This window comes from Panthera pardus, unplaced genomic scaffold, assembly GCF_024362965.1.
Source record: "Panthera pardus isolate Hobbes unplaced genomic scaffold, ASM2436296v1 HiC_scaffold_15, whole genome shotgun sequence".
In the NCBI taxonomy this organism is placed as follows: Eukaryota; Metazoa; Chordata; class Mammalia; order Carnivora; family Felidae; genus Panthera; species Panthera pardus.
Window position 1 is genome coordinate 19,454,215 of NW_026526710.1, and position 23,396 is coordinate 19,477,610.

The window sequence follows — 23,396 nt, forward strand, 5'->3', positions numbered from 1 at the left end:
GGCTCAGGTACCTTTCTGATGTCTGGGATATGAAGGGACAATACAAACCTAAAATTATACAGGGACAGACGCTATCTCCTAGGCATCTCATACGGGGCACACATTGTGTGTTCTATCATTTAATTTTTACAAGCATGCCAGGAGATAGGTCTCCACTTACTGATCCGTTCCAAACCAAAGTGTCTTTGACCAAGATCCCACTGGTGGAAGGAGGCGAAACCGGGGTTTAACCACCAAGGTCTGAAACCAGTGCGTGTGCTCATAATGGGAAAGTATGAAGCAGAGAAGGCGGATAATGTAGTATGCAGAATGTCAGTTTCCTGGTTGTGGCAATGTACTGTGGTTATGTGAATGTCATCATTGTGGGGAGAGGTCATCACTGGAGGAGGGGTACCCAGGAACTCTCTGTAAGTTTCTTGCAGTGTCTTGTGAGTTATTGCTGGATAAAATTAAATTAAGAATAGCATGTGGAGGGGAGCCTGGTTGGCTCAGTCGGTTGAGCATCCAACTCTTGACTTCAGCTCAGGTCATGCTCCCAGGGTCACGGGATCAAGCCCTGTGTTGCACTCTGTGCAGAGCTGCTTGAGATTCTCTCTCTCTCCCTCTGCCTCTCTCCCCCGCCCCCTCTCTTTCTGTCTTGAAAAGAAAAGAAAAGCATGTAGAATTGGACTCCATTGTGTGTGTGTGTGTGTGTGTGTGGTGGTGGTGTTTATAAACCACTTTAAAGGGGTATATGACAGGGGCACCTGGGTGGCTCAGCCGGTTAAGCATCCAACTTCGGCTCGGGTCATAATCTCGCGTTCCTGGGTTTGAGGCCCACATCGGGCTCTGTGCTGACAGCTCAGATCCTGGAGCCTGCTTCGGATTCTGTGTCTCCCTCCCTCTCTGCCCCTCCCCTGCTCACGCTCTGTCTCTGTCTCTGTCTCCCTGAAAAATAAATAAACATTAAAACAATTTTTTAAAGGGTACATGACACAATTTTAACAACACTCGCCTTCCTCTTTAGATGAGAGTTTGCCGATGATTTTATTATTCAATATTATTACCATTATCTTCATGTTCAACTTTTTCTTCAGTGACCAGAAATAAAGATTGCGTAACCTTCTCAAAAAGTTGAAAACCAGAATCCTCCTCTGCCAGCAACGCCTCCCTGGGTCCTGCTTCCATAATCTCCTTGCTAAGGGAGGTCCCATGTCTGTTGGTTCTCCCCAAACTCTCTCTGGAGCTTCAGAAAGACAGTTGCCACCCCAGGTCCTGCCAGCCTCCCGTCTCCCCCTGACCCTGCACAGATCCCTGCTTTCTGGCCTCTGTTCCCAGAAGCCACTGTAAATGCCCCCAGACCGCATAGGGGCCGGCGTGCACTTACAAATTACCACAGCAAAATGGATTGCCTTGACAAAATGTAATGTTTTGTGACAGAGCCCAAATATGCATTTCATTCTTGAGGAGCGGCGCAAGGAACTCGTTGGAAATATTAAATTAAGCAGTGTAACAGCTGAGAATAATTGGGTTTTCTGCCCTGTTGCCTGCGATTTTGTGTGGTGTTTGAGGCGGCTGGGCAGTTCAGTTTCACCGGGGGACAGCGAGTGCCTGGGATGGCTGTGGGGTGCGGGGGTGGCCCCAGGGAGGTTGGGTGAGGGGCTGTGGTTCAATCTCAGGTCGAGATGGGAGAGGTTCCTGGCGCCATCCCCGGAGTCCCAGAATCAGAATTTTCCAGCCCAAAGGGATGCCTCTCTGCTCCCATTTCATGGATGGGGAAACTGAGTCCCAAAGCGACATCTTAGCAAGGCAGTGGCAGAGCTAAGACCTGAGCTGTGGATACTGTCAGAGCTATTTTTGCTATACTGTCCCTCTTTATTATGGTCCTGAAACCGCAGAATTCAGCCAGTTTGCTTATAAGATCATAGGTTCCGGGGGCAGAAAAAGTCCAGCACAGATAGCTGTATTGCCTCTTCCTCCCTGGGAGGACTTTGGCAAGTCTCGTGATTCTGAGACTCGGTTTCCTTCTATAAGATGAGGGGGGTTGATGGTGCTTGCATCAGAAGGGAGGCAGTGAGGATTTCTAACTGGGCTGATGAGCACACCCATCGCCCGGAGTATTGTTAAAATGAAGTCTCCGACTCAGCAGGTGTGGGACACAACCTGAAATTCTGCGTTTCTAACAAGCTCCGTGGGAATGACCATGCTGCTGGGATCCACCTTCGAAGAAAAAGAGCTTATAACATATGAGAATTTCTCAGCCGGGGCCTGGCATGCAGGAGGTGCCTAACAATGCTCTTCTCTCTTGGTTCTTCCATATTTTTCCTTCCAGGACCCCGCCCCATCTACTGTGTTTCTGAAAACACATCTGGACAGAAGATGAGGTCAAGGAAAGGGTGTCTTCGGGAGGCATGACCATCAGGTTCCAACTCATGCGCTCCTGATCCCCACCCTCAATGACCAGGCCAGCTCTGTGGAGGGGGTGAGTCATAGCTAACACGCTCTGTGGGGCTCCACAGCTGGACGGCTCCCATCTGCACACCACCCAGCTCTGCGGGGGAAATATTTCTGCATTTGCGCATTTTCCAGCAGTTGGCCCAGGAATGAATGCCCTATTAGCCTCGGCCCACACTGCTTAGCACGGCATCTCCTGTCTGATGTCAGGGAAGTTTCTTTTCCCGTATGCCACCTCAAGAATATATCCTTGGGCACTCAGAAATGAAGATGGGGTAGAGACACCCTCCCTCTGTCCCTGGGTCACCCCCTAAGATGGCCTCTGGTCTCACAGAGCTGACACCGTCGTAATGAAGCAGGCTCCGCCATTTACCAGCTGTGTGATCTCAGGCAAGACACCTCCCCTCTCTGAGCCTTAGTTTCCTCATCTATAAGGTGTGTGGAATTCTTTAGCTGTGGAGCATAGAGCTGATGGATGTGGAGTCTGCAGTTTGCCTCAGGTTTAATCTCAACTCCATCGCCTCGTAGCTAGGTGAATTAGCTCTGTGAACCTCGGCCTCTATCTGTAAATGGGGTTAACAGGAGGTCTGCTTCATACACCTTTTCTGCAGATTCAGCAAGAAAGCTTGTAGAGTTCCTAACTCAGTGCTGGCACAAGGAAAAAGCTGAGTGAATGTAGTTATTATTTGCAAAAATAAGGAGAAGTCATTCGACTGGTGTTTTCGACTTTGGTCATGATTGGAATCCGTCCTAAATTCCTCTTTCAGTTTTTATGGCATCAAATAATATGATGATGATGATGGGGATGATGATATCAACTTGCCCAAAGTTATTGGACACTTATTTCATGCTAAACACTGTTCTAAATTCTTTCGTGTGTTACTATATATAATTCTCATAGGAACTCTGGAAAATTGATTATAGGAGACTGAATATTGTTCCCTTTTTACTAATGAGCAAACCAAGATGTAACAAGCTTAAATAATTTGCCAAAGATCTCACAGTTGGTGTATCAGTCAGCTATGGCTATGATAATGCTATGTAACAAACAACCACAGACGTCTCAGTGGCAAATAAGCGTTGATTTCTCACCTGTTCATCTAAGCGTTGCCTGGGGTCATCTAGGCTGACCCTGATGGGGCTCAGCTCCAGGTCTGCTCTACGTGTCTCCCACCCTCCTTGGACCAGCAACTTCTTATGGCAATAGACAGATGTCACATATACTAACATCCCATGAGCCAAAGCCAATCACATGGTCAAGTCTAGAGTCAAAGGTTAAAGGAATAACCTTCCCTTTAGAAAATCCTGGAGAAGGTGTGAACATATGACACACTACAGAGGAGTCAAGACCTGTAGAGTAATTCAATACTCTGCAGAGGATGGGGAAGGAGGGAGCTGATGAGCCTAGTGACACTAATGGAAGAACTTCCCATCTAAACTGCTACACTGGAAGTCTATCTGCCTCCTCTGAGTGTTGGGTACATATATGTAAAATTCTGGACTCTGTAAACAGCTCTAGTTGGGCCAATGTAACACCCATGGTTTATATGTAAATCCATTTGACATAATTTAAAGGAGGATAAAATATCAGAATAATGTCCAGTGTGCTTTGCTTTGAGGAATTCCAAGGAGTTAGTATCACTTATCTTTCCATCCATCATCCATTCACTTGACCATCTACCCTACAATCCACTCATCCATCCACCCCCTCATTCATCCATCCATCCATCCATCCATCCATACCTCCATCTATCCACTCATCCATCCATCCATCCATCCATCCATCCATCCATCCATTTGTCCACTCCCTACCCAACTATCCAAAAAATACTTATTGAGTTCCTGTTGTGGGTAGGTCACTATAATACAAATACATACCTGGTCTCTGTTCTCAATGTGCTTACACTATAGTGAAGGAGACAGATATATCAGATAATTACACAAGTATCACATTCTAATGGAGCCAAATAATGTGGAGGAGAGGAATGTGATACAGTGAAAGGGTAGAAAACGGGATCTAACTTACATGGAGTCAGAGAAGTGGCATTTGAAGAAGGATCAGGGGAGATGTGTAGGAGCTCAGTAGATGGAAAAGGAAGGAAAGAGCCTCCCAAGTGGTGGGAACACCTTAGGCCAAGGGCAAGTGTGGAGAGGGAATACAACTTTCTCCCCGAACTCCCAAGAGGCCGTGACTCACCCATGGGGCACAAGAAGGGTTGTTCTGTGAGACAGAGCTGGGTTGGGCCGGGGGCGGTTCAGGGCCAGCCTTTTTGGCCTTGGAAGGTTGGGGGAAGGTATGAGTCTCTATCTGTAGGGAAAGAAAAGGTCCTGGAGCTGAGAAGGTCCAGGGTTCCAGAGGCCAGGGTGTTGGAAGTATCCAGGAAGCCACACAGCCTTGGAAACATTGCTGTGGGGATTTGGAACCAGCGGTGGGGAGAGTGGCTGAAGGGGCTCCATGTCCTTCTCCACAGTGCCAGGCACCATCTGCCAATTCCTGAGTCCCACAGCACCGCTTAGTCGACAGAGTTCAGGTCTGGAATCAGACAGATATGCAGTTGACTCATGGCCCCAGCACTCCCTCTTGATGTGACACTGGGCGAGTTATACAACAGCCCTGAGTCTCAGTTTCCCCATCTGCAACGATCGACGTCTTTGGAGGCAGTCATCTTTGGAGGGAAGGAACCTACCTCCTTCCTGTCTTCCCCAACGCTCCCGTTCCCTCTTTGGCCCTCTCTAGAAAGGAATAAAGAGGCTCTTGTCTCTTGAGCTGAGTCCACCTTGTCCCCTGAGCCACATTCCATGGGTTGCATTTTGGTAGAGGCTGGGACACAACATCAGATGATTCTGGGCAACAGTGGGAGCTCCGTAGCCCTTGGCTCCACCGCTTGGGCCCCTGTTGTGGATGGTCCATCAGGATTGAGACCAGCACTGTTGACATGACAGTTCAAGGAAACCCCTTGAGGTCTCAAGGTAGCCTGCCATCAGACTTACTACGAGTAGCGCACTGCGTGCGATAGACACAATAAACCTGGACTGAGCCCCGACCACGGGCCAAACACCATGTTCTGTGTTGGAAGCCCTAGGCGCAATGAAATTCCATCCCCTGAGAGGCCCACAGGTTGGAGGTGGGGCAGACTCGATATAGAAGGAGGCTCTGGAAGGAGCGGAAGGAAGATACCTTCCCTCCAGGGAAGAGAGTGGAGGAGACAGAAGACTCAAGAGCAGGTGCGCACCTGGTCTTCTCCATCCCTGTGGCTCCTGGGGCCTTGAGCGTCCAGGAACACCTGCTGAATAACCGTGGCCACTTAACGCTGTCATGACAATTGTACAGCACGTCACTGCGTGCGTTTCTGGTGCCAAAACATACAGGTAAGATCAGTTTACACGTGAGTCCTACTTGAGACCCAACACTAGTTCAGGCAGCTATGGCTGCTCTTGACTCCCCAGTGCCCCAGGTGGTCCCCCACGCTTGATCTGAAGCCTGTGGCTGTTTTAGACCTCCACGGCATGAGGCAGAGGGAGAAATACTAGACTAGGCGTCCGGAGACCTGGCTTCTTACCCTGGTCCTGCCGCTAGGACAGGGTGACCTTCGGTGAGAATTCTCCCCCCCAGGTCTTACCTCCCCCATCTGGACAGTGAATGGATGCCCTCCAAAGGCCCTTTCAGCTCTGCCAGAGAGAATTCTCTTATTTTAGTCTGTTTCCTTATTTTACACCACGTCTCTCTTCCCCAACTGCAAACAGCTGCTCAGGAGTGTACCATAGGCTGCCCCAGCTGACAATGCATTCTAACAACCAGAATATGCCACTCCTAAAACCAACGCTAGGAACTGGAAATAGAGTCCTTTCCAAGGTCCTGTTCTAGACACAGCTGCCTCCAGACTGTTGTAGAAGTATGTGATCCTTCCTTCCTTCCTTGTCGCCTTTCTTCCTTCATCACTGCCCCCCCCCAACCCCCAAACACTCAGAGTGTCGTATCAGCCACGCACCACAGTATGGATACATCATCTTCCTTTCTCTTCGATTTGTCTTCCGGACTCAAAGTGTGGGTTTCCTCCCCCCCCTCCACCTCCGCCTTTCCATTTTATTACATATTCATTTATTTATTATTTGTTTATTTTCAAACCCCAAAGCCTTTCAATTTAACAGATGTGTCTGTGAACTTCCCCAAACACAGTTGTGTGTGACATTGACAGAAATAGTTTGTGATCAATTCCAAGGGCCCCACTGATCTTTTTTTAATAAGGTGCTGCTGTGGTTCCACAGCAGAGTATGCCGTTGTGATTTCGCAAAGTACTTGCTGTGAAATCTGGAGCCCCCACACCGCCTCCCTCCTTCCCGACTTGAAACAACGGTGCCTCCTTTGGGGGATGTCTGTTAGTGGCTTCAAATCCCTGGTGCGGCTGCGGCCACATAAAGAATTCTGTCTCTACGGGGCCCTCGCTCAGGGTCCGCAGGGAGCAGTGTATCTCCAGGTGTGATCGGGGGACCACCAGGATCAGAATCTCTTGGGGGTGGGGCCCAGGAATCTGCATTTCCACAAGTGTCCCAGGCGATTTTGATGTCCATTGAAGTATAGAGACCCTCTCCTATCTGTTGAAGGAAAGGGGGCTTCAAAAGCGAGGGAAAAAAATCGCTGAAGTTCTACACACTGATGCCTGTTGGCTAATTAGCTTCAGGTTTGGGAAATACAAAGTTGTCACATGGCATCTGGACTCTATCTATAGTGCCACCCACAGGTAGACTGGCACGGTACTGAACGAACGGGGTCTTATCATATATCTGTCATTCCAATGCCCCCTCCACTTCACAGACCAGGGATAGCGCTTCCTAAATTATATTATTCCTCAAACATGCTGTTCCTTCCTATTTTTCTTCCCATTAGCCTCTTTCCCTGGAATGTCTTTATCTCTAGTAGGTTTGCCTGCCACCAAACTCCTATCCATGCCTCAAAGCCCAACTTGAACCTCTCTGCTTCCTCCCTAGCTCAGTTAATACTCTCTCCTTCTTTGTGCTTCTATGGCTGAACAGTCCCCACAGAAGTAACAATCTGAGCTCCCACTTATTGAAACCCCCCCACCCGAGGAGTCTGGTACTATATTCAGCACCTGAGATATCAGAGCGTGTTTATAAACAATTGAAAGCCTATTACACTTGTCTCTTTATATGCATTCTCCCCTGTCCATCTCCAGTGCAGGGACTGAGGCTGATACCTTCAGGCAGTTTAGGTCCTCAAGTCACATTGGAAGGACTGATGTCCCCATGCCCATCTCAGCAGCTTGGATCAGCCAGGGGAAAAAGTGTCATGGGACTCAGAAAAAGAAACCGCTCAGACATGACAGAGAAGGGGTCTGGGCAAGGCAGCCTGGAGCCCTCTGATTGACAGCTGCCTTCATCCACCTGTAAACTCCACCCTAAGCAGAGTTGAGGTCCCCGTTGGGGCCACAAGTGGGAGAGTGGCTTGCTAACCTTGAGCCCTGTCCTTGGTGAAAAATCAAACTCCTATGTAGCACAGCTAAGATGTACCAGCCACAGACGCAGGCTTACCCTTCCCAGAAAGAGGACAGTCACCTTCCCTTGAGCCAACACAGCCCAAGGGCCACTTATTTATAGACCCAGAGGATCGTAGGGCTGAAAGGCCCATCCAGATTAGCCGTCCCTCCTTGGCAGGGATGTGATATCTGGGGGCGCCTGGGTGGCTCAGTCGGATGAGTGACTGACTTCGGCTCGGGTCATGATCTCACAACTCGTGAGTTCAAGCCCCACATCAGGCTCTGTGCTGACAGCTCGGAGCCTGGAGCCTGCTTCAGGTTCTGTGTCTCCTCCTCTCTGCCCCTCCCGCCCCATCTCTCTCAAAAATAAACGAACATTTAAGAAATTAAAACAAAAAAGAATATGATATCTGTGTAGTCTGATGCTTCAGCTAAGCTTCCCAGCCTTTTAGACAATCGAGTGTATCATGTATATCTAAATAGGAAACTGGCTTTAGTTCATCCACGTACCTTGGGTTTTTCTGGTTCCAGCATCAGCAGGTCAGATTTTGAATCCTGGCTCTGCTGCTTAATGGCTGTGTGACTTCAGGGAACTCACTTAACTTCTCTGGGCCTCAGTGTCCTTACCATAAAACAGGAATAATAAAACCTGTCTTGAGTGGTTGTTGCGCGTCTCCATGGAGGAAACACTTCTGACAGTTTTGTGGTCCCTATTCTAATAAGTAACGTATTTACTTGTTTTTATGGTTGTCTCTTGGTAGTGCTGTGATTTTTTTCCTGGTTTGGGGATTCCAGCACCACTGAGCTTTGTAAATCCCATTTCTGCTTATGAAAACCTCCCTCTAAGCTTTTCCTCTTTTTTGGCTTTACATATTTTCTCAAGTGAGATCTCTCCGCTAAAATTCATTTCCCTGCCAATCTCCAATGTGATGCAGCGTCCTGATAATGCTATATTATGTTTGGCAACATAATGTGATGTGACTCTGGCTGCCGATGACGGATGGGGTACCCGTCAGCAAATGGAACAGCACCCAATTTTCTAAAGAGCATTGTTACAGAAACAAACAGGATGGCCTTTTAACTTGTATTGATTTATTTCTGAAGAATGAGCCCCTCTCTTACTTTTACAAGAGCTGTAATTAGAGGGTAGAATTACCTTTCTGGGGTGAGGGCTCAGGCTGCGGAATGCCCAGGGGGTCATAGGGGAGAGTACAGAGAGCCTGAGGGGGGTGTAGGCAGCAGCCCCTGACACACCAGTGGGCCGGATTGAGCACAGGAAGCATGGGGGTTAAACACATTAAAAAATCCTTCTTTCCTCCTTCCCTCCCTTGCTTCCTTTCTTCTCTTCTTCCTGTTATCCATCCATCCATCCATCCATCCATCTCCTTCCTTCCTTCCTTCTTTCCTTCTTTCATTCTTCCTTTTCTTCTTTTCTTCTTGATATCCATTCATACCTATCCATCCACCCATCCATCCATCTCCTTCCTTCCTTCCTTCTTTAATTCTTCCTTTTCTTCTTTTCTTCCTGATATCCATTCGTATCCATCCATCCATCCATCCATCCATCCATCCACCTATGCATACATACATATATACACGCATTTATCATTCATCCGGCCATATATTCATCCATCCACTCATCATCCATCCATCTCCTCTCTTCCTTCCTTATTTCCTTCCTTCCTCACTTCCTTCTTTTCTTCTTCTCTTTCTTCTTTTCTTCCTGCTACCCATTCATATCCATCCATCCGTCCATCCACCATCTTTCTTTTTTTCTTCTTTACTTCTTGCCATCCTTCCACCCACCTCGCCATCCATTCATCATCCATCCTTACATCCATCCATTCATCCATTTCGCCTCCTTGCCTTCCTCCGTCCCTCCTTCCTTTCCTCTTCCGTTCAATATTTTTGAGGACCACGCGTGGTGTGATGGAGAAGAGTGACTCAGAAAAACTAGGGTCCAAAGCCAGCCCTGCTGCATGAACCTGCAGCAGTTAACTGCCCTCTCCAAGACTCCCTGGGCTCCTCTGTCATCTTTCCCTTATTCATTCCCCTCCAGCCACTGGCCACAGTGCTCTTTCCTTCACAGTGCAGGCACCCTCCCTCTTCGGGGGTGTTTGCATTCACTTCCCTTGGGCTTCCTAAAGAGAGCGCTGGGGCTCCCTGCCTCCTCCCTCTTCTGTCCCTTTCTAGTCCCCAAACTCTGGTGCTGGTAGCACCGTCTGGCATACCACGCATCTTGCTTATTGAAGGATATCTACTTATTTAATGTCTGTTCAGCAAGATGGGGATAAGGGAGAGCCAGTTTAAGGGAGGTTGTCATGGTCACTGCTATGAAGGGGGGCTCAGTTGCCCCGGGACCACTCAGAATCTCAGAGTCCCAGCTCTGTCACTGCAGTGCTGAGGGCTGACCTCGGGGCGATGGCTGCCCCTCTGTCAGGACTATTGTCCCAACAGAAAGCAAAAAATGCCTCATTGCTTGTGCTTGACGTGGACACTGTGGCCTGAGTCTAGTTGCCTGGAACCGTCCACCACAGCCAGGCTGCCGTTAGAGGTGAGCTAAGGGCTGTGGCACAGGTTCCCAAGGGCCACTGCCCGGGTATTGCATGGCCCCACGACATTTCAGTGGGGTCTTCCTCCCCCAAGGATCTGTGTGTGGGAAAAGAGGTCTGCCCAGTCTCAGTCTGTCCTGCTTGCTCTGTGACCTTGGGTAAGTCACCATTCTGTGCCTCGATTTCCCCATCAGAAAATGAACAGGGTGGACCAGACAGTCCATGGTCTCTCACCTTTTCAAGTCCAAAAAGCCCCTCATTTTTCAAAAGTCATTAAACAAGTTGTATGGGCTTAGTGTTGAAAAGGAGAAAATCAAGACAATGTAATAGAAAAAAGGGAATAACTCAACAAAAAGGAAACTTCCATTGATATTTTGGCATTTTTGATATTCTGAGACATTTCCATGCATAAGTCCTTCTCCTCTTTTTCTCCCTCCTCTCCCTCCTCTCCTCCCTTCTTCCCTTCCTCCCATCTCCCTCTTCCCTGTCCCTCCTCCCCTCTCTCTCTCCCGTCCCTTCTCCCATTCCTCCTTCAAGTCCTTCCTTCCTTCCTTTCCCTCCTCCCCACCCCTCCTCCCCCTTCTTCTCCCTGTCTCTCCTTCCCCTCCTCCCCACCCCTCCTCCCTTCTTCCCCTCCCCCTCTCTCCTCCCCCTCCTTCCTTCCCTTCCCTCCTCTTCTCCCTCTCCCTCCTCCCTTTCCCTCCTCCTCATCTTCTCTCCCTCTCCCTCCTCCTTGCCCCTCCTCCCCATCTCCCTCTCTTTTGTCTCCCTTCCTTCCCTCTCCTCCCCCTCCCTCTCCTCCCCTTACTCCCCCCACTCCCCCTCCCCCTATATTCTCTTTCCCCTCCCTTCCCCCTCCTCCTTCTTTCTGATCACCATGCTTCTAATAGAACATAAGTCCCATGAAAGTCAAGATTTCTCTTTTGGTCACTATTACATCCACAGCATCTAACCCAGTGTCTGGCACATAGTGGTGCCTAATAAACACCTGCGGTAGGAAAGCATGGACAATAACACCTTAGCTTGGCGACCATTTCTTAAACACGGCGTGGGCCAGGCCCTGTGTAAGGCAGGGACACTCAGGGGTGAACGGGACGGGGCCCCACACTGTGGGGCTCTCAGCCCTGCGGGGGGCCATTCTGGGATGGCAGAAACTATGGTGGAATCCAATCAATGAGCATCAGCGTAAAACTATACACAAAACAAAGTATGAAGGGACACAAGTTGAACAACCACGGGGACAACACAGAGGCAACAAGAAACTGCAGAGGTGGGTCCAAAAGGACCCTGGAGCCCAGGAGAATCTTATTCGCGTGATGACCCTGGAGGCAGACAGGGTAAGAGCAGGAGCCAGGGAGTCCCAGAGCACGGACACCAGGAGAGGGCACAGACCCTTGAGAAATGACCTCGAAGTCAGTGGGCAGCTGGCGGGCACGTCAGGGCCAACAGAGGAGCAGAGGGCCGCTGCCCAAGCAGACGGTGCGGTCCAGCGGTTTGACACATGGGCTCTGGAGTCAGACAGCCCTGTGTTCAAATCCTGGCTCGGCTCTACCGTGTTCCCTGGGGGAATTTCAGCGCGTTGCTGTGCCTCTCTGAACCTCGGTGTCGTCCTCTGAAGAACAGGGGTGCTCGCTCCTCCGTGCTGGCCGGTAGGGAGAGTGACAGGCTCCGGTGAGCCTAGGGTCTTAGAATAGGCCCCCCCCAACAGCGACGGTTAACTGCTTCTATTCCTTGATGTTGCTAAGCACAGGCTGGGGCTCACAGGAGAGGTGCCAGGAGGCAGAGGATGAATTCTCAGGCCGGTGCCTGGCCAGGCTGGGGCTTCTTCTGACAACCTGTAGGCCACCTCTGGGGGTGTCTCTTCCTTTACTTCAAAGCACAACACTCTATCGGGGACAGTACCCCGTTACTGTGAACACTCAGACAGTTGACCCCACAGCAGGGCCAGCTGATCCGAGAGAGCAAATCTGTCCCACGTAGTCACAGCACCAGGGGCCTCATGAAAAGGAGGAATTGCAAAATGCCGTGCTCGTGGCCCCCAAGGAGCACATGCGTAGCCAGGCTTTGAGACATAAAAACTCTTGGGAATGTGACGAAGCAGAAATGAATCTCTGTTCAGAGCCTGCAGCTCGACCTCCAGCCTGGCCACGGATGTTTGATTCCCATTGTGATGACCTGGGAGGGAAGACATCAGGGGCTTGGCTACAGGGAGGTGAAGAAGCTGTCTGGAAGAGGGGAGGGGCTCTTCCCTCTTGCCCTTGGCCTTTTCCCAAATGATGGGTCTGAACAGTTGTGACACCCGAGACTGGGAGATACAAAGCCGCAAGGAGACCGTGTAAGTCAGCATGGGCTCAAATCCCCATCGGCCGCATACGATTTTCCACGTCGAGTAGAGAAGAGAGCTGTCCAGTGCACAGAGCGGCAGTGGGAGAGATGAAGTCAGGAAGTCCTTGCACAGAGCTGGCCTAAGGCTCAGTGAATGGTGTTTCCTATTATGACATCCTGGAGTATGTCTATTTACTGCGACATAAATTCGCCCTTTTAACCACAAACTTCCAGCCTTGAGCTCAGGGAGACACTGTCCCTGCATCCGGTCTGGCTGTGCAGCCCTGGGGGGCTTAAACACCAGAAATGTATTCTCCCACGGTTCTAGAAGCTGGAAGTCCGACATCAAGGTGACACGGAATTGGTTCCTCCTGGGGCCTCTCTCCTTGCCTTGCAGAGGGCCTGCGACTGTCTGTGTCCTCACATGGCCTTTCCTCTGCATGCTTGCTTGCCAGTGTCTCTCTCTGTGTCCAAATTTCCTCTTCTCCTAAGGACACGAATCAGATTGAATTAGGGCTCACTTTAACTCAATCACCTGCCTCCAAATACAGTCACGTTCTGAGGCACCGGGGGCGAGGGCTTCGACAGACGAATTTTGAGAAGGGGGATACAATTCAGCACATATAACAGGCTCCTCCTGTCCCCTACGTCCTCATCTGTGTAAGTGGGGAAATGGGGGAGGGGGTACCCTAGACCCATACACCCCTTTGCCTCCACCCACAGCCTTTTGCAAATCCTGCTCCAAAGCTCACGGCCTCCTCTCCCAGACCTTCCAGATTTGCAATCCAGAGCCTACCCGCATCTTTCAAGCCCCAGGGTCACAGCCAATAACCTGCTTGGGCCCCTGCATGGAAACACAGAAATGGTTTGCGCTCCGGAAAAGTCTTCAGAGGAAGCAAGGTCCCCACAGTGAAGGGGGGTGGGGGTTGAAGCTGTTGTTTTGTTTGGTTTATTTATTTGTTACTTGGTTCCGAGTCATCGCCCTTTGGGCCAGGAGGGTCCTGTTCTCTTTGCCGCCGTGTCGCTTGGGATTTTGCAAGCTTAGGAGACATGTCGCTACCCCCCCTCCCCCATCCCCAAATGTCCCCCCTCTCCCTCCTCTCTCTCTCTCTCTCTCTCTCTCTTTCTCTCTGTCTGTCTTTTTTCACACGGCGCCCACAAATCAGGGGTAGGACAAAGTCTTCAGCGAAGGGGGGAATACTGGGGTCATCCTTTATTAAGAAGAAAGCTATTGAAAACACTCGAACATATTGCGATTAAAGCCTTGAAAGGTGTTTCCCTCGTTAGTGTAAAAGGAGAGAGGGGAGCTGGCAATCTTGTTGACCAGCGGTGGCAATTTATTTTAAACTGTCCATTTTCTGGATGTCAGAGGACGACTTTTATGTATAATCTTATTTCCAATTTCAACAAAGAACACTTCACTCATGTTCTGTGCGGAGTTTTTTTTCTTTTCCATAGACAATAACGGATTATAAAAGCCGTCCTCCGCCACCCACCCCACCCCATCTCGTAGTGGTGTTGACATATGGAAATGAATCAAAATGTAATACGCATAATTACAAGCGTTGTAAGCAGGGTACAATTAGTGTCTCTTCAAACCAATGTTGTAATCAAAAGACACCACTAAAACAGTCCCAAAAGTGAGGAGACTATCCGTGGGATTAGACACGGATTGGAAGGAATTTTTTTTTCTTTTTTTCTTCTTGTCTCCTGTGGAGAGAGACGAAAGTCACCTCCTATTCTATTCCTGAGTGGGTACAGAGAAATCAATTCTAATTATTTTCTCCACCCATCGAGTTGAACACAGACAAGGAAACCTTGCTTTAAAAATAAATCCGGCCATGTTGGCAGGGGGTATCTTTTCTGAAACATGTAAATGGAGGCTGTCTTTTAAGGTCATGTACTGCTGGGAGGTATCGTGTGACAAGCCGGTGAACTGGGGCCCTGTGGGCAGAATTTTGTCACCTGGACGCCCTTCTGTTTAGCTTACAGGGCATTTGGGGATGGGTGGCTGCTTTTTTTTTGTTTGTTTTCATGGTTGTGGATGTTCATTTGGTTTTAATAGTGAATCTCTTGCCAGCATTGACAACTCAGGAGGGGTTCTTGTGATCAATAGGATTTTCATCTTCTCCTGAAAATTGATGTGAGCTGTCCCCGGAGGACCCATACCCTCCCAAGACACCATCGTCCTCTTCTGTCCCAGCCCCTGGAGGCACCTTAGCCCCACACCACCCCTGTTACTGAATGTCATGGGCCAAAGGGGCTCCATTCGCCCGCCATTTGCAAGGAAACCATGCACCAGAGCCGCTTCAGCTCTGACTTTGTGCACTGCCTTTCTAGACCCTTTCATCCCTCAGAAGTTCACTTCCCACCTGAGAATTCCCATCATCTCCCCCCTCCAAGCTCAGTTTGGGTGTGTCTTGTGCCAGAAATCGTTCGCTGACTCTGCTCACCCGTCTTCCCCAAGGCTAATCCGAGCAGCAGCGGTCAGTCTTGACCTTGCTCCTGCCTCCTCTACACCCTCCCCACCCCCCCCACCCCCTCCCCTGTGCCGTTCATTTGGGCGTCTCTCCTTTGCCTGGAGCTCCCAGAAAGTGAGGTCCCTTGCCTTTTCAATGGCTGCGTCCCAAATGCCTAGCATAGAATCTGGCACATGGGAGGTGTGAAGTCCTTGTTTGGATTTCTGAATGAATTATTCAGTGAAGGCTGCCTCTTTGTTGTCTCCTAAGTGAGGCTGGAATAAGAGAGAAGGGGAAAGTGATAGTGACTGAGAACCCGCTACGTGTCTGCCGCCTGGTCCGTGTGGCCTCCCAGGAAGAAGAGAGCATACCCGGGCTCACCTTCCACCTCAAAATTGATCACCTATCAAGATACTTACCCCCTCACCCCCCAAAAACAAGTTCTCATTGTCAGATAGACTCTGATACCTAAAGTATTTGCACATATCAATATCAATCGGCATCTACATCCATACCTATATCCCTATCTATATGTGTCAGTATGTCTATATGGGTAATATCTTCTGTCCAGATCCCCTTTCCCGCACTGGGCAGCTCACAAGAACAAATGTTTGGAAACTACTTAAAGGTCCAGCACCGGGGCACCAGTTCAACAAACTGTGGTATATTTGAGTCCTAGAATATTCCAAAACCATGAACGTATGGAGGGTCATATACCGACACGGGGAAAGGATCCCACTTGCCGTGACCGGACACGAGGGTGACGCACGTGTACAACCCAGCACTCTTCATCTAGAAATACGCGCAGAGAGGTATTTAGCAGAGTTTCAGCCAAGTGTAAAGAGCGATCTTCCTAGGCAGTAGACTTTCTGCTGACTTGGGTTTATAAGTTTCCATTATCTTTAGCATCTTTAATGTTAACTATGTTCCCCCACCACCACCACTGAAGCAATAAGTTGATTGTAAATGCATTGCTGTGGCATCTACCCTGTCCTTTCGCTCCTGTTCGGTTGCCCAAACTTTCTGCCAGGTGTCATCATCCTCAGCCACACACCCCCAGCATGCGATGGACTGGGTCTGGGCCAATCTCTCGAAATTTGGCAAATGCTCACTTGACTCTGTTCGTGTTTTTCAGCTCCAAGAGTCAGGGCTCCCTTGTTAGGCTGGACTGAGCAAATATTTGATCCTGATACTGGGTCATCAAAAGTTTGAATGCAAGATGGCCACAGAGAGAAACTAGATGAAGGTCCATTCTGTGCAGGTCCATTCTGTGCAGATGGGGAGGCCGAGAGCCGCGGACACGTTGATGATAGCAGGAAGTCAGAGACCGACTCGCGGGGTCAGAACCCTGGCTCCGCCACTTCCTGGCTGTATAACTTCCAGACGGCGCTGGTGCCTCTCTGTGCCTGCCTGCACTTTGCGCTTCCTCTTCTGGAAGACTGGAGTCATGGCCAGAGGTCGTTTCGATGATTAAACGTGCCAGCGACTGGGGCCTGAGCTTTGGAAAATGGAAAAACCCTAGCGAGATGAGAGTGGCCGCCGTTGAACTTGAACCGGTTTCCCCAACTCTAGGAAAACATATCTATCATAAAAAGTGTAGTCATCAGAATGCTGTGCTCCTGAGAGGCAGATGCCATTGTCACGGGCTCCCGGACTTGACGTCCTTCCTGCCTGGCCGGAGAGGGCAGGGCACGATCTTCTCTCCCCTGGGGTCTACTGTCCCTCAGCCCAGGGCTGGACAGGGTCTCACGGGCTGTCGGTCTGGAGCAAGAGCGTCAGGCAGGCCATTTCTATTCAGCCCCAGAGCCTCCTTGATGCGAGGGAAGGTGGAGAGGATGCAAAAAGGAGGAAAAATCAACTCTAGGTCAGCAGGGCGGCTGGTCCGGGGCCCAGTCGGGGGGAACCTCTCTGGAAAGGGCTCCCACCCTGCCGGCTCTCCCACAATGCACCAGGTGCCTTCCGCTGATAAGACCAGGCTGAGCAGCCTTGAGGCACGTGACAGGAATAGGCGAGAGATGTGTCTATTCTTGAGGGCCGCGAGAGCAAACTCGGGCTTGATGAAGAGCAGGCCGATAAGACAGAAGCAGTCAAGGCCTAGGGTGTGTTTTTTTTGGGGGGGGGGGTTGTTGTGGTGGGGGTGGTGGTTTCATCTCGTGTTCCTTTCTTATTAAGGGAGAGAGAACAGGTGGCCCCCCACCAGCCAGGGATGGATGAAATCCGAGCACATTTATGGAAGACACCCAGAACGAGTCCTCGGGGTGCCTGTGTGGCTCAGTCAGTTAGGCGTCCAACTCTTGACTTCGGCTCAGGTCATGATCTCGCCGTTCGTGAGTTCGAGCCCCGCGTCAGGTTCTGTGCTGGCGGTGCAGAGCCTGCTTGGGATTCTTCCTCTCTCTCCCTCCCTCTCTCTCTCTCAAAATAAATAAATAAATATTTTTTTTAAAAATGAAAAACATAAGAACAAGCCCAACACTGAAATCCCAAAGGTGCTTTCTTACCTGGTGTGACATTGTGAGAAATTTTTGTTTCTTCTTTACCTTTTGCTGAGTTTTCCAGATTTTTTTTTTTTTTTTTTGCCACGATGAAACATTGTGTTTATCATCAGGAAAAAAAAATTAGTTGTTTTTGAATGTACGTGTTGGGTGTCATTTCATACTGGCTCCTAAGCATGGTCCCAGGAGAGGGAGACTGCATGTTTTCTGTGACATTCTCCTGACGTGATGCCGTTCATCAGAAGATGCATGGGAAGAGGGTTGTGTGCCCCCTCACCCCAACCTGCTGCTGGGGGACATGTTCTGGAAAACTGTTCCAGAAAACCGCTTGCCACTTTCTTATACAGTTTACACGTAACATATGACCCAGCAATTCCACTTCTGGGTATTTATTATAGAAAAGTGAGGGACGCCAGGATGGCTCAGTCGGTTACGCATCTGACTTTGACTCATGTCATGATCTTGAAGGTCGTGAGTTGGAGCCCTGCGATGAACTCTGTGCTGACAGCTCAGAGCCTGGAGCCTGATTGGGATTCTGTGTCTCTGCCTCTCTCTGTCCCTCCCCTGCTTGCTCTCTCTCTCTCTCTCTCTCTCTCTCTCTCAAAAATGAACATTAAAAAAGAAAAAAATTATTTTATAGAGAAGTGAAAACTTATCTTTACATAAACACCTGTATGTGGATACAAAGCATCTTTGTTCATCACCTCAAACAGGAACTAACTTGACCTTCATTGGGTGAACGGTTCAGCAAACGACGGCATGCCCATACAAAGGAATACTATTCAACAACGAAAAGGAGCAGACTATATAGATACATGCATTACCTTGGATGGATCTTGGGAGCATTGTGCCAAGCGAGAAAAAAAGCCAGTCCTGAAAGTTTGTGTGCTATACGATTCATCTTGACATGAACGTTCAAATATGAAGAAGAGAATGCTGTATATAAAAATTCTCTGTATGGAAACCAATTTGACAATAAATTTCATATATTGAAAAAAAATAAAAAATAAAAATAAATAAAAATAAAAAAAATAAAAATAAATAAAAATTCTCAAAGTGACACAGGTATAGCCAGATAGATCAGATCGGTGGCTGCTGGGCATTAGGATTGTGGTGGGGTGTGACTATTTCGGGTTGAGGGAAGGAGTTTCTTTGCAGTGATGGAGCAGCCTGTATCTTGTTCATGGTGACGGTCCCTCAAATCCACACGTGTGGCAGAATTTCACAGAACTGGACACAAAAGAAAAATAAGTACACGTAAAACCAGTGAAATCCACACTAGGTCATGTTCGAGTTAATAGTATTGTACTATTGTCGACTTTCTGGCTTTGGCCATCTTTATTATGGCTATGTAGGATATTATCGTTGGGGGAAGCGAACACAGGAACGCTTGTTACTATTTCCACAAGTCCTCGTGAACTATCCACTGTTCCTTTTTTTTTTTTTTAGTTTTTTTTAGTGTTTATTCATTTTTGAGAGACAGAGAGAGACAGAGTGTGAGTGGGGGAGGGGCAGAGACAGAGAGAGACTTAGAATCTGAAGCAGACTCCAGGCTCTGAGCAGTCAGCACAGAGCCCGATGTGGGACTCGAACCTACGAACCGTGAAATCGTGACCTGAGCCAAAGTCAGACACTTAACCAACTGAGCCACGCAGGTGCCCTGCATTAACTGTTTAACATAAAACAGTATTCTTCCTTTTTTCAGGTGGCCGGGAAGATGGTGGACATTCGCACTGAGCAGGCCAACCAAGGCAGCCAACCACCCTTCACAATAAGAAGAGGGTCCTGCTTGGAGAAACTGGCAAGGAGAAGCTGCAAAATATACAGAAACACGGGTCTGGGCTTCCAGATGCCCAAGGAAGCCACTGAGGGCGCTTACGTTGGCAAGAAATACCCCTTTTCTGGTCATGTCTCCATCCAAGGGTGGATTCTCGTCTGGGGTGGTGACAACGACACAGACACAGAGGACCATTGTCATCCACCAAGACGGCCTCGCTACCTCCAAAAGTGCAACCGCTTCAAGAAAAGCCACAAGAACGTGTCTGCGCACTGTCCCCCTGCTTCGGGGATGTCCGGGTTGGCGACATGGTCACAGCGGGCTAGTGGCAGCCCTTGAGTAAGACTGAGTGCGTCGACGTACTCAAAGTCACACAGGCTGCTGGCCCCAAGAAGCCACTCCCGAAGTTCTGAGACGAGATGTCTGCTCATAGCCCCGGAGAAAATAAAGTTATTTTTCCCCTAAAAAAAGAAAATGAAGTAAAATAAAATAAAACACTATTAAAAACAAAAATTAAAAAAAAAATTAAAAATCTATGTCTCGATGGCCCTAGAGGCGGTGGAGGATTATTCCAATGAACCATAAGATGTGGTTCATCGTCCCACTGAACCATCCACAAAGCCACCATTAGTGATTAGCAGCTCAAGCACCAGCGGGTCCTGGAAGTCTCACCGACAAGAGCTAGTTATTGCTACCCCCATCGTAAACCATAAGAATAAAATAGAATCCAACATCTCCCTTAAGATAATGTCAATAGCAGAATTGCCCAGGGGTTAAGAGTATGGCGTCAGGATCCAGGAAAATCTGGGTTGATGCAGGCGAATCGACCACACTGTGTGGCCTCAGGCAAGTTTATGTTCCTTGCTTCTCCGAAGGACTTAATATTAATATAAAAATGAGGTGACTCAGGATCCTTTCAGATTTGAGCGACAGAAATCCCACACAAGCAGCTTGAGAGACAGGGAATGTAGCGGCTCACAGAACTGTAATGTTCAAGGAGTCTCTAGCTGCAGGAATGGCTGGATCTAGGTGCTCAGAGGGTGCTCTCAGGACTGTCTTATCACTACTCTGAGTTCCTTGTGTTTGTTTCATTGTTAGGCAAGACCTTACCTCATGGTAACAAACGTAGTGCCAATAGCTCCAAGCCTCTCTCCTCTTAGCTCAGCAATCGTCATTGAAAAGAACATCCCTTTCTCAATAGTTACATCTAAAGTCCTGCAATTAAGCCTTATCTCTGGTGTATATCACATTCTCACCCCCGTCAATCAGTGACACCAGAGGCATGGAATACACTGATTGGTCAGACCCGAACCGTGGCCAGATTCCTTCTCTTCCAAGCAAGCCGAGAACACGGGGATACAGAACATGTCAGAAGCACACAGTGACTTATTTTTTTTTCTGGAAGAAAATCAATGTATCTTTAGCAGATAGAAGGAGGAATGGAAGCCAGGCTGGTAAAACCAACAGATGTCCAGCAGAGAGGAAAATAGCATCATTATAAGGATAAAATATTACATGAGACAGCTCATGCAAACCACGTGGAAGGTGGCAGGTGTTTATGAGGAGATTAACAAAGAGGTTTTCTTTGTGCCACTGGTCACCGTTGCTGATGAGAAGAATCAGGTACGTTGGAGAATCCAGCCGGCTTCGCCATGTACACAGGTTATAGCTGCATTTCAGGCTGGTCCCTCAGCAGCGCCCGGCTGCTTTTTCTTCCTGAGCGCTCCGCAACCCCAAGCCTCCTTCCATTCGGTCCCCATTTGAGGTTTTGTCTTCCCTACCAGACTGACTGCCTTCAGAGAGTCTGATTCCTTCTCTGCTCTAAAAGTCAGACCCAGTCAGCATGACTGGCGCCGTGCCACGCACAGTGCTAGACGTTCTTCATTGCAATTGTTGCCCCAACCCGGGACGGATGGCAGATGGCCTTGCTCCATTTGGCAGGTGAGCAAACTGAGTTTCAGAGGGAGCCGCGCATAGTTTGCAAGTGGCACAGCCGGGTGGATCTCAAACCCAAAGGCTCCAAATGCCTTTTGCTTCCGAAGAAAGCCCCCCAGGGTCTCCAAGATTTCACCAGTGAAACTCACCTGGCAAAGCTGACCTAAGCCTGGAGCTTCCCTGCACCTGCTCCCCAGAATTCCTCATTCCTGTCCTAATGGGGCTCCTGTTTCTCTCTTTTTATGAGGCTGATCTGCTGGAGGCCTGGGCTTTAATATCGCTGTGAGCCAAGCTGAGGTGAAGCGGTTAGCAGCTCCACTCACACCGGCCCAGGAATAGCATTTGATCCTGGGCACCACGCTAGGGCAGGGGGACCCATTTCACTGGGGCTGGGGAACCCTGGTGCGTGCCTAAGACATTATTAAAGTAAAGTATGTCGGTTCTGCCCGGCCAGCCGGTGGAATGCAAATCAGGAAACGTCTTTTTGGTGGCCGGATTCGGGGTTGGGGCCGAGGAAGTCCCCACATCTCCCAAGCTAAGCGCACATGTTCTCTTTCCACTCAGTTTCTCTCCTTTCAACTCATACGCACAGGTGCACACAGGCACGCACATCCACATATGTGCATGCCCGTGGGCTATTTTCTTCCTCTTAATTAAAGTGATATAAAAAAAAAAGCTCCTTTTGTTTATCTTCATCTTTTCCATCTTTTTCCTGGGAAGGTTGGTTGCTGGCGGCTTATTCTGTGTGCATGCGCACACGTGTGTGCGTGGGTGTGTGTGTGTGTGCGTGCGTGGGTGCGTTTCCTGGTCATTATTTTTCCCAGCTGCATCTCCACAATGAGTACAAATTCAACCGCGTTTGGAAAATAAATAGTGCCAGCATCACATTTGTTAAAAGCGGAGCCCGTGGTCGAGATCAGCCTGGCTGTTGGGTACCTTGCTTCGTTCTTGGGAGACACAGAATAATTCACCCGGCCGGGTTCTCGGGCTAATCTAGGAGCAGAGTGAGCGTTCCATGGCCCCCACAACGCACAGATTTCCTGGGTGTCTTTGTTTCCCGGTGCGATTAAGGTTGGACACCCAGAAGGGGTGACGTGTTTAGCTCCAACCACCGTGCTTGGTGACTTCTGATTGTTTCAAGAAAATTTCAAGAGCTGGGATGTACTGAGGGCCTACTGTATGCCAACGACTGTGTGATCCCTATCTACACCAGATCCCCTTTTCCAGGTAGATTCACCCACGACCACATATAAAATCAGCTATCCAAGGAGCTCTTGGTAATAACAGGAATAATAATAGCTAACATTTATTTGCAAGCTCTCTTCTAGGCAGTATGCAAATCATTACAGAGTATTAATATTTTGGAGATTAATATTGCATAGTATTAATGTTTTTGTCTTAATGAGAAGTATTTTGAACACAGAGACAAGAACACAGAAAATACAACAAACACCGGCTTTTAATAATCTTAACCTAATACTGTACTTCCTCCAGATCACCTCCTTCTGGAATAAGACATTACCGATAGAGCTGAGTCCCCTGCATGCACCCAGATTCCAGTTTTGTCCCCAAACCTCCCCCCAGGAGCCTAAATTTGGAGTTTATTATGGCAATAGATGTTTTTGAATGTTTATTACATGATTATGCATCCATAAACGTTACATCTTGTTGTTCATGCAGATTTTTAAGTTTCTCCTAATGGTATCTAGCTGAACACATTCTGTATCTTGCTGTTTTCTTCCCACTGTGCATAGATGATCAATTTAGTCCTCACGACGGGCTCAGGGGGCTGGCGCCATTTTACAGATGAGAAGATTGAGGCACAGAGGGGATAAAACACTTGTACTCACATGTCTTAAAGCTAAGCAGGTGTCTAAACAGGGACTGAGCAGCTTTCCTATTGAGTACACACCCAAAAGAAACGAGCATTT

General features: G+C 48.9%; 1 pseudogene; it reads left to right on the forward strand.

Moving 5' to 3' along the window:
• The first annotated feature begins 19,470 nt into the window (after positions 1 to 19,470).
• LOC109253505 (40S ribosomal protein S11-like) lies at positions 19,471 to 19,943 on the forward strand (annotated as a pseudogene).
• Positions 19,944 to 23,396: the final 3,453 nt, after the last annotated feature.